Source organism: Salvelinus fontinalis, chromosome 37, assembly GCF_029448725.1.
Source record: "Salvelinus fontinalis isolate EN_2023a chromosome 37, ASM2944872v1, whole genome shotgun sequence".
Classification (NCBI taxonomy): domain Eukaryota; kingdom Metazoa; phylum Chordata; class Actinopteri; order Salmoniformes; family Salmonidae; genus Salvelinus; species Salvelinus fontinalis.
The window spans coordinates 7,558,411-7,571,914 of NC_074701.1; positions in this window are offsets into that span (position 1 = coordinate 7,558,411).

Here is a 13,504-nt window from a genome sequence, read left to right on the forward strand (position 1 = left end):
CTCTCTCCCCCACTGACTCTCCCTCTTTCCCCCACTGACTGTCTCCCACTCTCCCCCACTGACTGTCTCCCTCTCTCCCCCACTGACTGTCTCCCACTCTCCCCACTGACTGTCTCCCTCTCTCCCCCACTGACTGTCTCCCACTCTCCCCCACTGACTGTCTCCCACTCTCCCCAACTGACTGTCTCCCTCTCTCCCCCACTGATTGTCTCCCTCTCTCCCCCACTGACTCTCCCTCTTTCCCCCACTGATTGTCTCCCTCTCTCCCCCACTGATTGTCTCCCTCTCTCCCCCACTGACTGTCTCCCACTCTCCCCCACTGACTGTCTCCCTCTCTCCCCCACTGACTGTCTGCCTCTCTCCCCCACTGACTGTCTGCCTCTCTCCCCCACTGACTGTCTCCCACTCTCCCCCACTGACTGTCTCCCTCTCTCCCCCACTGACTGTCTCCCACTCTCCCCCACTGACTGTCTCCCACTCTCCCCCACTGACTGTCTCCCTCTCGCCCCACTGACTGTCTCCGTCTCGCCCCACTGACTGCCTCCCTCTCTCCCCACTGATTGTCTCCCTCTCTCCCCCATTGACTCTCCTTCTCTCCCCCACTGACTCTCCCTCTCACCCCACTGACTCTCCCTCTCACCCCACTGACTGCCTCCCTCTCTCCCCACTGATTGTCTCCCTCTCTCCCCCATTGACTCTCCTTCTCTCCCCCACTGACTCTCCCTCTCACCCCACTGACTGCTTCCCTCTCACCCCACTGACTCTCCCTCTCACCCCACTGACTGCCTCCCTCTCCCCCACTGACTGCCTCCCTCTCCCCCACTGACTGTCTCCCTCTCTCCCCCACTGACTGTCTCCCTCTCTCCCCCACTGACTGCCTCCCTCTCCCCCACTGATTGTCTCCCTCTCTCCCCCACTGACTCTCCCTCTCTCCCCCACTGACTGTCTCCCTCTCTCCCCCACTGACTGTCTCCCTCTCTCCCCCACTGACTGTCTCCCTCTCTCCCCCACTGACTGTCTCCCTCTCTCCCCCACTGACTGCCTCCCTCTCCCCCACTGATTGTCTCCCTCTCTCCCCCACTGACTCTCCCTCTCTCCCCCACTGACTCTCCCTCTCTCCCCCACTGACTGCCTCCCTCTCTCCCCTACTGACTGCCTCCCTCTCTCCCCCACTGATTGTCTCCCTCTCTCCCCCACTGATTGTCTCCCTCTCTCCCCCACTGACTGTCTCCCTCTCTCCCCCACTGACTGTCTCCCTCTCTCCCCCACTGACTCTCCCTCTCTCCCCCACTGACTCTCCCTCTCTCCCCCACTGACTCTCCCTCTCTCCCCCACTGACTGCCTCCCTCTCTCTCCCACTGACTGTCTCCCTCTCTCCCCCACTGGTTGTCTCCCTCTCTCCCCCACTGACTGTCTCCCACTCTCCCCCACTGACTGTCTTCCTCTCTCCCCCACTGATTGTCTCCCTCTCTCCCCCACTGACTCTCCCTCTTTCCCCCACTGACTGTCTCCGTCTCGCCCCACTGAATGTCTCCGTCTCGCCCCACTGACTGCCTCCCTCTCTCCCCACTGATTGTCTCCCTCTCTCCCCCATTGACTCTCCTTCTCTCCCCCACTGACTCTCCCTCTCACCCCACTGACTCTCCCTCTCACCCCACTGACTGCCTCCCTCTCTCCCCACTGATTGTCTCCCTCTCTCCCCCATTGACTCTCCTTCTCTCCCCCACTGACTCTCCCTCTCACCCCACTGACTGCCTCCCTCTCACCCCACTGACTCTCCCTCTCACCCCACTGACTGCCTCCCTCTCCCCCACTGACTGTCTCCCTCTCTCCCCCACTGACTGTCTCCCTCTCTCCCCCACTGACTGCCTCCCTCTCCCCCACTGATTGTCTCCCTCTCTCCCCCACTGACTCTCCCTCTCTCCCCCACTGACTGTCTCCCTCTCTCCCCCACTGACTGTCTCCCTCTCTCCCCCACTGACTGTCTCCCTCTCTCCCCCACTGACTGTCTCCCTCTCTCCCCCACTGACTGTCTCCCTCTCTCCCCCACTGACTGCCTCCCTCTCCCCCACTGATTGTCTCCCTCTCTCCCCCACTGACTCTCCCTCTCTCCCCCACTGACTCTCCCTCTCTCCCCCACTGACTGCCTCCCTCTCTCCCCCACTGACTGCCTCCCTCTCTCCCCCACTGATTGTCTCCCTCTCTCCCCCACTGATTGTCTCCCTCTCTCCCCCACTGACTGTCTCCCTCTCTCCCCCACTGACTGTCTCCCTCTCTCCCCCACTGACTCTCCCTCTCTCCCCCACTGACTCTCCCTCTCTCCCCCACTGACTCTCCCTCTCTCCCCCACTGACTGCCTCCCTCTCTCTCCCACTGACTGTCTCCCTCTCTCCCCCACTGGTTGTCTCCCTCTCTCCCCCACTGACTGTCTCCCACTCTCCCCCACTGACTGTCTCCCTCTCTCCCCCACTGATTGTCTCCCTCTCTCCCCCACTGACTCTCCCTCTTTCCCCCACTGACTGTCTCCGTCTCGCCCCACTGACTGTCTCCGTCTCGCCCCACTGACTGCCTCCCTCTCTCCCCACTGATTGTCTCCCTCTCTCCCCCATTGACTCTCCTTCTCTCCCCCACTGACTCTCCCTCTCACCCCACTGACTCTCCCTCTCACCCCACTGACTGCCTCCCTCTCTCCCCACTGATTGTCTCCCTCTCTCCCCCATTGACTCTCCTTCTCTCCCCCACTGACTCTCCCTCTCACCCCACTGACTGCCTCCCTCTCACCCCACTGACTCTCCCTCTCACCCCACTGACTGCCTCCCTCTCCCCCACTGACTGTCTCCCACTCTCCCCCACTGACTGTCTCCCACTCTCCCCCACTGACTGTCTCCCACTCTCCCCCACTGACTGTCTCCCTCTCTCCCCCACTGACTGTCTCCCACTCTCCCCCACTGACTGTCTCCCACTCTCCCCCACTGACTGTCTCCCTCTCTCCCCCACTGACTGTCTCCCTCTCTCCCCCACTGACTCTCCCTCTTTCCCCCACTGACTGCCTCCCTCTCTCTCCCACTGACTGCCTCCCTCTCTCCCCCACTGACTGTCTCCCTCTCTCCCCCACTGACTGTCTCCCTCTCTCCCCCACTGACTGTCTCCCTCTCACCCCACTGACTGCTTCCCTCTCACCCCACTGACTCTCCCTCTCACCCCACTGACTGCCTCCCTCTCCCCCACTGACTGCCTCCCTCTCCCCCACTGACTGTCTCCCTCTCTCCCCCACTGACTGTCTCCCTCTCTCCCCCACTGACTGCCTCCCTCTCCCCCACTGATTGTCTCCCTCTCTCCCCCACTGACTCTCCCTCTCTCCCCCACTGACTGTCTCCCTCTCTCCCCCACTGACTGTCTCCCTCTCTCCCCCACTGACTGTCTCCCTCTCTCCCCCACTGACTGTCTCCCTCTCTCCCCCACTGACTGCCTCCCTCTCCCCCACTGATTGTCTCCCTCTCTCCCCCACTGACTCTCCCTCTCTCCCCCACTGACTCTCCCTCTCTCCCCCACTGACTGCCTCCCTCTCTCCCCTACTGACTGCCTCCCTCTCTCCCCCACTGATTGTCTCCCTCTCTCCCCCACTGATTGTCTCCCTCTCTCCCCCACTGACTGTCTCCCTCTCTCCCCCACTGACTGTCTCCCTCTCTCCCCCACTGACTCTCCCTCTCTCCCCCACTGACTCTCCCTCTCTCCCCCACTGACTCTCCCTCTCTCCCCCACTGACTGCCTCCCTCTCTCTCCCACTGACTGTCTCCCTCTCTCCCCCACTGGTTGTCTCCCTCTCTCCCCCACTGACTGTCTCCCACTCTCCCCCACTGACTGTCTTCCTCTCTCCCCCACTGATTGTCTCCCTCTCTCCCCCACTGACTCTCCCTCTTTCCCCCACTGACTGTCTCCGTCTCGCCCCACTGAATGTCTCCGTCTCGCCCCACTGACTGCCTCCCTCTCTCCCCACTGATTGTCTCCCTCTCTCCCCCATTGACTCTCCTTCTCTCCCCCACTGACTCTCCCTCTCACCCCACTGACTCTCCCTCTCACCCCACTGACTGCCTCCCTCTCTCCCCACTGATTGTCTCCCTCTCTCCCCCATTGACTCTCCTTCTCTCCCCCACTGACTCTCCCTCTCACCCCACTGACTGCCTCCCTCTCACCCCACTGACTCTCCCTCTCACCCCACTGACTGCCTCCCTCTCCCCCACTGACTGTCTCCCTCTCTCCCCCACTGATTGTCTCCCTCTCTCCCCCACTGACTGTCTCCCTCTCTCCCCCACTGACTGCCTCCCTCTCCCCCACTGATTGTCTCCCTCTCTCCCCCACTGACTCTCCCTCTCCCCCACTGACTGTCTCCCTCTCTCCCCCACTGACTGTCTCCCTCTTTCCCCCACTGACTGTCTCCCTCTCTCCCCCACTGACTGCCTCCCTCTCCCCCACTGATTGTCTCCCTCTCTCCCCCACTGACTCTCCCTCTCTCCCCCACTGACTCTCCCTCTCTCCCCCACTGACAGCCTCCCTCTCTCCCCCACTGACTGTCTCCCACTCTCCCCCACTGACTGTCTCCCTTTCTCCCCCACGGACTGTCTCCCACTCTCCCCCACTGACTCTCCCCTCTCCCCCACTGACTGTCTCCCTCTCTCCCCCACTGACTGTCTCCCTCTCTCCCCCACTGACTGTCTCCCACTCTCCCCCACTGACTGTCTCCCACTCTCCCCCACTGACTGTCCCCCTCTCTCCCCCACTGACTGCCTCCCTCTCTCCCCCACTGATTGTCTCCCACTCTCCCCCACTGACTGTCTCCCACTCTCCCCCACTGACTGTCTCCCTCTCTCCCCACTGACTGTCTCCCTCTCTCCCCCACTGACTGTCTCCCTCTCTCCCCCACTGACTGTCTCCCACTCTCCCCCACTGACTGTCTCCCACTCTCCCCCACTGACTGTCTCCCTCTCTCCCCCACTGACTGTCTCCCACTCTCCCCCACTGACTGTCTCCCTCTCTCCCCCACTGACTGTCTCCCTCTCTCCCCCACTGACTGTCTCCCACTCTCCCCCACTGATTGTTTCCCTCTCTCCCCCACTGACTGTCTCCCACTCTCCCCCACTGACTGTCTCCCTCTCTCCCCCACTGACTGTCTCCCTCTCTCCCCTACTGACTGTCTCCCTCTCTCCCCCACTGACTGTCTGCCTCTCTCCCCCACTGACTGTCTCCCACTCTCCCCCACTGACTGTCTCCCACTCTCCCCCACTGACTGTCTCCCTCTCTCCCCCACTGACTGTCTCCCACTCTCCCCCACTGACTGTCTCCCTCTCGCCCCACTGACTGTCTCCGTCTCGCCCCACTGACTGCCTCCCTCTCTCCCCACTGATTGTCTCCCTCTCTCCCCCATTGACTCTCCTTCTCTCCCCCACTGACTCTCCCTCTCACCCCACTGACTCTCCCTCTCACCCCACTGACTGCCTCCCTCTCTCCCCACTGATTGTCTCCCTCTCTCCCCCATTGACTCTCCTTCTCTCCCCCACTGACTCTCCCTCTCACCCCACTGACTGCTTCCCTCTCACCCCACTGACTCTCCCTCTCACCCCACTGACTGCCTCCCTCTCCCCCACTGACTGTCTCCCTCTCTCCCCCACTGACTGTCTCCCTCTCTCCCCCACTGACTGCCTCCCTCTCCCCCACTGATTGTCTCCCTCTCTCCCCCACTGACTCTCCCTCTCTCCCCCACTGACTGTCTCCCTCTCTCCCCCACTGACTGTCTCCCTCTCTCCCCCACTGACTGTCTCCCTCTCTCCCCCACTGACTGTCTCCCTCTCTCCCCCACTGACTGCCTCCCTCTCCCCCACTGATTGTCTCCCTCTCTCCCCCACTGACTCTCCCTCTCTCCCCCACTGACTCTCCCTCTCTCCCCCACTGACTGCCTCCCTCTCTCCCCCACTGACTGCCTCCCTCTCTCCCCCACTGATTGTCTCCCTCTCTCCCCCACTGATTGTCTCCCTCTCTCCCCCACTGACTGTCTCCCTCTCTCCCCCACTGACTGTCTCCCTCTCTCCCCCACTGACTCTCCCTCTCTCCCCCACTGACTCTCCCTCTCTCCCCCACTGACTCTCCCTCTCTCCCCCACTGACTGCCTCCCTCTCTCTCCCACTGACTGTCTCCCTCTCTCCCCCACTGGTTGTCTCCCTCTCTCCCCCACTGACTGTCTCCCTCTCTCCCCCACTGACAGCCTCCCTCTCTCCCCCACTGATTGTCTCCCCCTCTCCCCCACTGATTGTCTCCCTCTCTCCCCCACTGACTGTCTCCCTCTCTCCCCCACTGACTCTCCCTCTCTCCCCCACTGACTGTCTCCTCTCTCCCCCACTGACTGTCTCCCACTCTCCCCCACTGACTGTCTCCCACTCTCCCCCACTGACTGTCTCCCACTCTCCCCCACTGACTGTCTCCCACTCTCCCCCACTGACTGTCTCCCACTCTCCCCCACTGACTGTCTCCCACTCTCCCCCACTGACTGTCTCCCACTCTCCCCCACTGACTGTCTCCCTCTCTCCCCCACTGACTGTCTCCCTCTCTCCCCCACTGACTGTCTCCCTCTCTCCCCCACTGACTGTCTCCCTCTCTCCCCCACTGACTGTCTCCCACTCTCCCCCACTGACTGTCTCCCTCTCTCCCCCACTGACTGTCTCCCTCTCTCCCCCACTGACTGTCTGCCTCTCTCCCCCACTGACTGTCTCCCACTCTCCCCCACTGACTGTCTCCCACTCTCCCCCACTGACTGTCTCCCTCTCTCCCCCACTGACTGTCTCCCACTCTCCCCACTGACTGTCTCCCTCTCTCCCCCACTGACTGTCTCCCACTCTCCCCCACTGACTGTCTCCCACTCTCCCCCACTGACTGTCTCCCTCTCTCCCCCACTGATTGTCTCCCTCTCTCCCCCACTGACTCTCCCTCTTTCCCCCACTGATTGTCTCCCTCTCTCCCCCACTGATTGTCTCCCTCTCTCCCCCACTGACTGTCTCCCTCTCTCCCCCACTGACTCTCCCTCTCTCCCCCACTGACTGTCTCCCTCTCTCCCCCACTGACTGTCTCCCACTTTCCCCCACTGACTGTCTCCCACTCTCCCCCACTGACTGTCTCCCTCTCTCCCCACTGACTGTCTCCCTCTCTCCCCCACTGACTGTCTCCCACTCTCCCCCACTGACTGTCTCCCTCTCTCCCCCACTGACTGTCTCCCACTCTCCCCCACTGACTGTCTCCCTCTCTCCCCCACTGACTGTCTCCCTCTCTCCCCCACTGACTGTCTCCCACTCTCCCCCACTGACTCTCTCCCTCTCTCCCCACTGACTGTCTCCCTCTCTCCCCACTGACTGTCTCCCTCTCTCCCCCACTGACTGTCTCCCTCTCTCCCCCACTGACTGTCTCCCACTCTCCCCCACTGACTGTCTCCCACTCTCCCCCACTGACTGTCTCCCACTCTCCCCCACTGACTGTCTCCCACTCTCCCCCACTGACTGTCTCCCACTCTCCCCCACTGACTGTCTCCCACTCTCCCCCACTGACTGTCTCCCTCTCTCCCCCACTGACTGTCTCCCTCTCTCCCCCACTGACTGTCTCCCTCTCTCCCCCACTGACTGTCTCCCTCTCTCCCCCACTGACTGTCTCCCTCTCTCCCCCACTGACTGTCTCCCACTCTCCCCCACTGACTGTCTCCCTCTCTCCCCCACTGACTGTCTCCCTCTCTCCCCCACTGACTGTCTCCCACTCTCCCCCACTGACTGTCTCCCACTCTCCCCCACTGACTGTCTCCCACTCTCCCCCACTGACTGTCTCCCTCTCTCCCCCACTGACTGTCTCCCACTCTCCCCACTGACTGTCTCCCTCTCTCCCCCACTGACTGTCTCCCACTCTCCCCCACTGACTGTCTCCCACTCTCCCCCACTGACTGTCTCCCTCTCTCCCCCACTGATTGTCTCCCTCTCTCCCCCACTGACTCTCCCTCTTTCCCCCACTGATTGTCTCCCTCTCTCCCCCACTGATTGTCTCCCTCTCTCCCCCACTGACTGTCTCCCACTCTCCCCCACTGACTGTCTCCCTCTCTCCCCTACTGACTGTCTCCCTCTCTCCCCCACTGACTGTCTGCCTCTCTCCCCCACTGACTGTCTCCCACTCTCCCCCACTGACTGTCTCCCTCTCTCCCCCACTGACTGTCTCCCACTCTCCCCCACTGACTGTCTCCCTCTCGCCCCACTGACTGCCTCCGTCTCGCCCCACTGACTGCCTCCCTCTCTCCCCACTGATTGTCTCCCTCTCTCCCCCATTGACTCTCCTTCTCTCCCCCACTGACTCTCCCTCTCACCCCACTGACTCTCCCTCTCACCCCACTGACTGCCTCCCTCTCTCCCCACTGACTCTCCCTCTCACCCCACTGACTGCCTCCCTCTCCCCCACTGACTGTCTCCCTCTCTCCCCCACTGACTGTCTCCCTCTCTCCCCCACTGACTGCCTCCCTCTCCCCCACTGATTGTCTCCCTCTCTCCCCCACTGACTCTCCCTCTCTCCCCCACTGACTGTCTCCCTCTCTCCCCCACTGACTGTCTCCCTCTCTCCCCCACTGACTGTCTCCCTCTCTCCCCCACTGACTGTCTCCCTCTCTCCCCCACTGACTGCCTCCCTCTCCCCCACTGATTGTCTCCCTCTCTCCCCCACTGACTCTCCCTCTCTCCCCCACTGACTCTCCCTCTCTCCCCCACTGACTGCCTCCCTCTCTCCCCCACTGACTGCCTCCCTCTCTCCCCCACTGATTGTCTCCCTCTCTCCCCCACTGATTGTCTCCCTCTCTCCCCCACTGACTGTCTCCCTCTCTCCCCCACTGACTGTCTCCCTCTCTCCCCCACTGACTCTCCCTCTCTCCCCCACTGACTCTCCCTCTCTCCCCCACTGTCTGTCTCCCTCTCTCCCCCACTGACTGCCTCCCTCTCTCTCCCACTGACTGTCTCCCTCTCTCCCCCACTGGTTGTCTCCCTCTCTCCCCCACTGACTGTCTCCCACTCTCCCCCACTGACTGTCTCCCTCTCTCCCCCACTGATTGTCTCCCTCTCTCCCCCACTGATTGTCTCCCTCTCTCCCCCACTGACTCTCCCTCTTTCCCCCACTGACTGTCTCCGTCTCGCCCCACTGACTGTCTCCGTCTCGCCCCACTGACTGCCTCCCTCTCTCCCCACTGATTGTCTCCCTCTCTCCCCCATTGACTCTCCTTCTCTCCCCCACTGACTCTCCCTCTCACCCCACTGACTCTCCCTCTCACCCCACTGACTGCCTCCCTCTCTCCCCACTGATTGTCTCCCTCTCTCCCCCATTGACTCTCCTTCTCTCCCCCACTGACTCTCCCTCTCACCCCACTGACTGCCTCCCTCTCACCCCACTGACTCTCCCTCTCACCGCACTGACTGCCTCCCTCTCTCCCCCACTGACTGTCTCCCACTCTCCCCCACTGACTGTCTCCCACTCTCCCCCACTGACTGTCTCCCTCTCTCCCCCACTGATTGTCTCCCTCTCTCCCCCACTGACTCTCCCTCTTTCCCCCACTGATTGTCTCCCTCTCTCCCCCACTGAGTGTCTCCCTCTCTCCCCCACTGACTGTCTCCCTCTCTCCCCCACTGACTCTCCCTCTCTCCCCCACTGACTGTCTCCCTCTCTCCCCCACTGACTGTCTCCCACTTTCCCCCACTGACTGTCTCCCACTCTCCCCCACTGACTGTCTCCCTCTCTCCCCACTGACTGTCTCCCTCTCTCCCCCACTGACTGTCTCCCACTCTCCCCCACTGACTGTCTCCCTCTCTCCCCCACTGACTGTCTCCCACTCTCCCCCACTGACTGTCTCCCTCTCTCCCCCACTGACTGTCTCCCTCTCTCCCCCACTGACTGTCTCCCACTCTCCCCCACTGACTGTCTCCCTCTCTCCCCACTGACTGTCTCCCTCTCTCCCCCACTGACTGTCTCCCTCTCTCCCCCACTGACTGTCTCCCACTCTCCCCCACTGACTGTCTCCCACTCTCCCCCACTGACTGTCTCCCACTCTCCCCCACTGACTGTCTCCCACTCTCCCCCACTGACTGTCTCCCACTCTCCCCCACTGACTGTCTCCCACTCTCCCCCACTGACTGTCTCCCTCTCTCCCCCACTGACTGTCTCCCTCTCTCCCCCACTGACTGTCTCCCTCTCTCCCCCACTGACTGTCTCCCTCTCTCCCCCACTGACTGTCTCCCACTCTCCCCCACTGACTGTCTCCCTCTCTCCCCCACTGACTGTCTCCCTCTCTCCCCCACTGACTGTCTGCCTCTCTCCCCCACTGACTGTCTCCCACTCTCCCCCACTGACTGTCTCCCACTCTCCCCCACTGACTGTCTCCCACTCTCCCCCACTGACTGTCTCCCTCTCTCCCCCACTGACTGTCTCCCACTCTCCCCACTGACTGTCTCCCTCTCTCCCCCACTGACTGTCTCCCACTCTCCCCCACTGACTGTCTCCCACTCTCCCCCACTGACTGTCTCCCTCTCTCCCCCACTGATTGTCTCCCTCTCTCCCCCACTGACTCTCCCTCTTTCCCCCACTGATTGTCTCCCTCTCTCCCCCACTGATTGTCTCCCTCTCTCCCCCACTGACTGTCTCCCACTCTCCCCCACTGACTGTCTCCCTCTCTCCCCTACTGACTGTCTCCCTCTCTCCCCCACTGACTGTCTGCCTCTCTCCCCCACTGACTGTCTCCCACTCTCCCCCACTGACTGTCTCCCACTCTCCCCCACTGACTGTCTCCCTCTCTCCCCCACTGACTGTCTCCCACTCTCCCCCACTGACTGTCTCCCTCTCGCCCCACTGACTGCCTCCCTCTCTCCCCACTGATTGTCTCCCTCTCTCCCCCATTGACTCTCCTTCTCTCACCCACTGACTCTCCCTCTCACCCCACTGACTCTCCCTCTCACCCCACTGACTGCCTCCCTCTCTCCCCACTGATTGTCTCCCTCTCTCCCCCATTGACTCTCCTTCTCTCCCCCACTGACTCTCCCTCTCACCCCACTGACTGCTTCCCTCTCACCCCACTGACTGCTTCCCTCTCACCCCACTGACTCTCCCTCTCTCCCCACTGACTGTCTCCCTCTCTCCCCCACTGACTGTCTCCCACTCTCCCCCACTGACTGTCTCCCTCTCTCCCCCACTGACTGTCTCCCACTCTCCCCCACTGACTGTCTCCCACTCTCCCCCACTGACTGTCTCCCTCTCTCCCCACTGACTGTCTCCCTCTCTCCCCCACTGACTGTCTCCCTCTCTCCCCCACTGACTGTCTCCCACTCTCCCCCACTGACTGTCTCCCACTCTCCCCCACTGACTGTCTCCCACTCTCCCCCACTGACTGTCTCCCACTCTCCCCCACTGACTGTCTCCCACTCTCCCCCACTGACTGTCTCCCACTCTCCATCACTGACTGTCTCCCTCTCTCCCCCACTGACTGTCTCCCTCTCTCCCCCACTGACTGTCTCCCTCTCTCCCCCACTGACTGTCTCCCTCTCTCCCCCACTGACTGTCTCCCACTCTCCCCCACTGACTGTCTCCCTCTCTCCCCCACTGACTGTCTCCCTCTCTCCCCCACTGACTGTCTGCCTCTCTCCCCCACTGACTGTCTCCCACTCTCCCCCACTGACTGTCTCCCTCTCTCCCCCACTGACTGTCTCCCACTCTCCCCACTGACTGTCTCCCTCTCTCCCCCACTGACTGTCTCCCACTCTCCCCCACTGACTGTCTCCCACTCTCCCCCACTGACTGTCTCCCTCTCTCCCCCACTGATTGTCTCCCTCTCTCCCCCACTGACTCTCCCTCTTTCCCCCACTGATTGTCTCCCTCTCTCCCCCACTGATTGTCTCCCTCTCTCCCCCACTGACTGTCTCCCACTCTCCCCCACTGACTGTCTCCCTCTCTCCCCTACTGACTGTCTCCCTCTCTCCCCCACTGACTGTCTGCCTCTCTCCCCCACTGACTGTCTCCCACTCTCCCCCACTGACTGTCTCCCACTCTCCCCCACTGACTGTCTCCCTCTCTCCCCCACTGACTGTCTCCCACTCTCCCCCACTGACTGTCTCCCTCTCGCCCCACTGACTGTCTCCGTCTCGCCCCACTGACTGCCTCCCTCTCTCCCCACTGATTGTCTCCCTCTCTCCCCCATTGACTCTCCTTCTCTCCCCCACTGACTCTCCCTCTCACCCCACTGACTCTCCCTCTCACCCCACTGACTGCCTCCCTCTCTCCCCACTGATTGTCTCCCTCTCTCCCCCATTGACTCTCCTTCTCTCCCCCACTGACTCTCCCTCTCACCCCACTGACTGCTTCCCTCTCACCCCACTGACTCTCCCTCTCACCCCACTGACTGCCTCCCTCTCCCCCACTGACTGTCTCCCTCTCTCCCCCACTGACTGTCTCCCTCTCTCCCCCACTGACTGCCTCCCTCTCCCCCACTGATTGTCTCCCTCTCTCCCCCACTGACTCTCCCTCTCTCCCCCACTGACTGTCTCCCTCTCTCCCCCACTGACTGTCTCCCTCTCTCCCCCACTGACTGTCTCCCTCTCTCCCCCACTGACTGTCTCCCTCTCTCCCCCACTGACTGTCTCCCTCTCTCCCCCACTGACTGCCTCCCTCTCCCCCACTGATTGTCTCCCTCTCTCCCCCACTGACTCTCCCTCTCTCCCCCACTGACTCTCCCTCTCTCCCCCACTGACTGCCTCCCTCTCTCCCCCACTGACTGCCTCCCTCTCTCCCCCACTGATTGTCTCCCTCTCTCCCCCACTGATTGTCTCCCTCTCTCCCCCACTGACTGTCTCCCTCTCTCCCCCACTGACTGTCTCCCTCTCTCCCCCACTGACTCTCCCTCTCTCCCCCACTGACTCTCCCTCTCTCCCCCACTGACTCTCCCTCTCTCCCCCACTGACTGCCTCCCTCTCTCTCCCACTGACTGTCTCCCTCTCTCCCCCACTGGTTGTCTCCCTCTCTCCCCCACTGACTGTCTCCCACTCTCCCCCACTGACTGTCTCCCTCTCTCCCCCACTGATTGTCTCCCTCTCTCCCCCACTGACTCTCCCTCTTTCCCCCACTGACTGTCTCCGTCTCGCCCCACTGACTGTCTCCGTCTCGCCCCACTGACTGCCTCCCTCTCTCCCCACTGATTGTCTCCCTCTCTCCCCCATTGACTCTCCTTCTCTCCCCCACTGACTCTCCCTCTCACCCCACTGACTCTCCCTCTCACCCCACTGACTGCCTCCCTCTCTCCCCACTGATTGTCTCCCTCTCTCCCCCATTGACTCTCCTTCTCTCCCCCACTGACTCTCCCTCTCACCCCACTGACTGCCTCCCTCTCACCCCACTGACTCTCCCTCTCACCCCACTGACTGCCTCCCTCTCCCCCACTGACTGTCTCCCTCTCTCCCCCACTGAC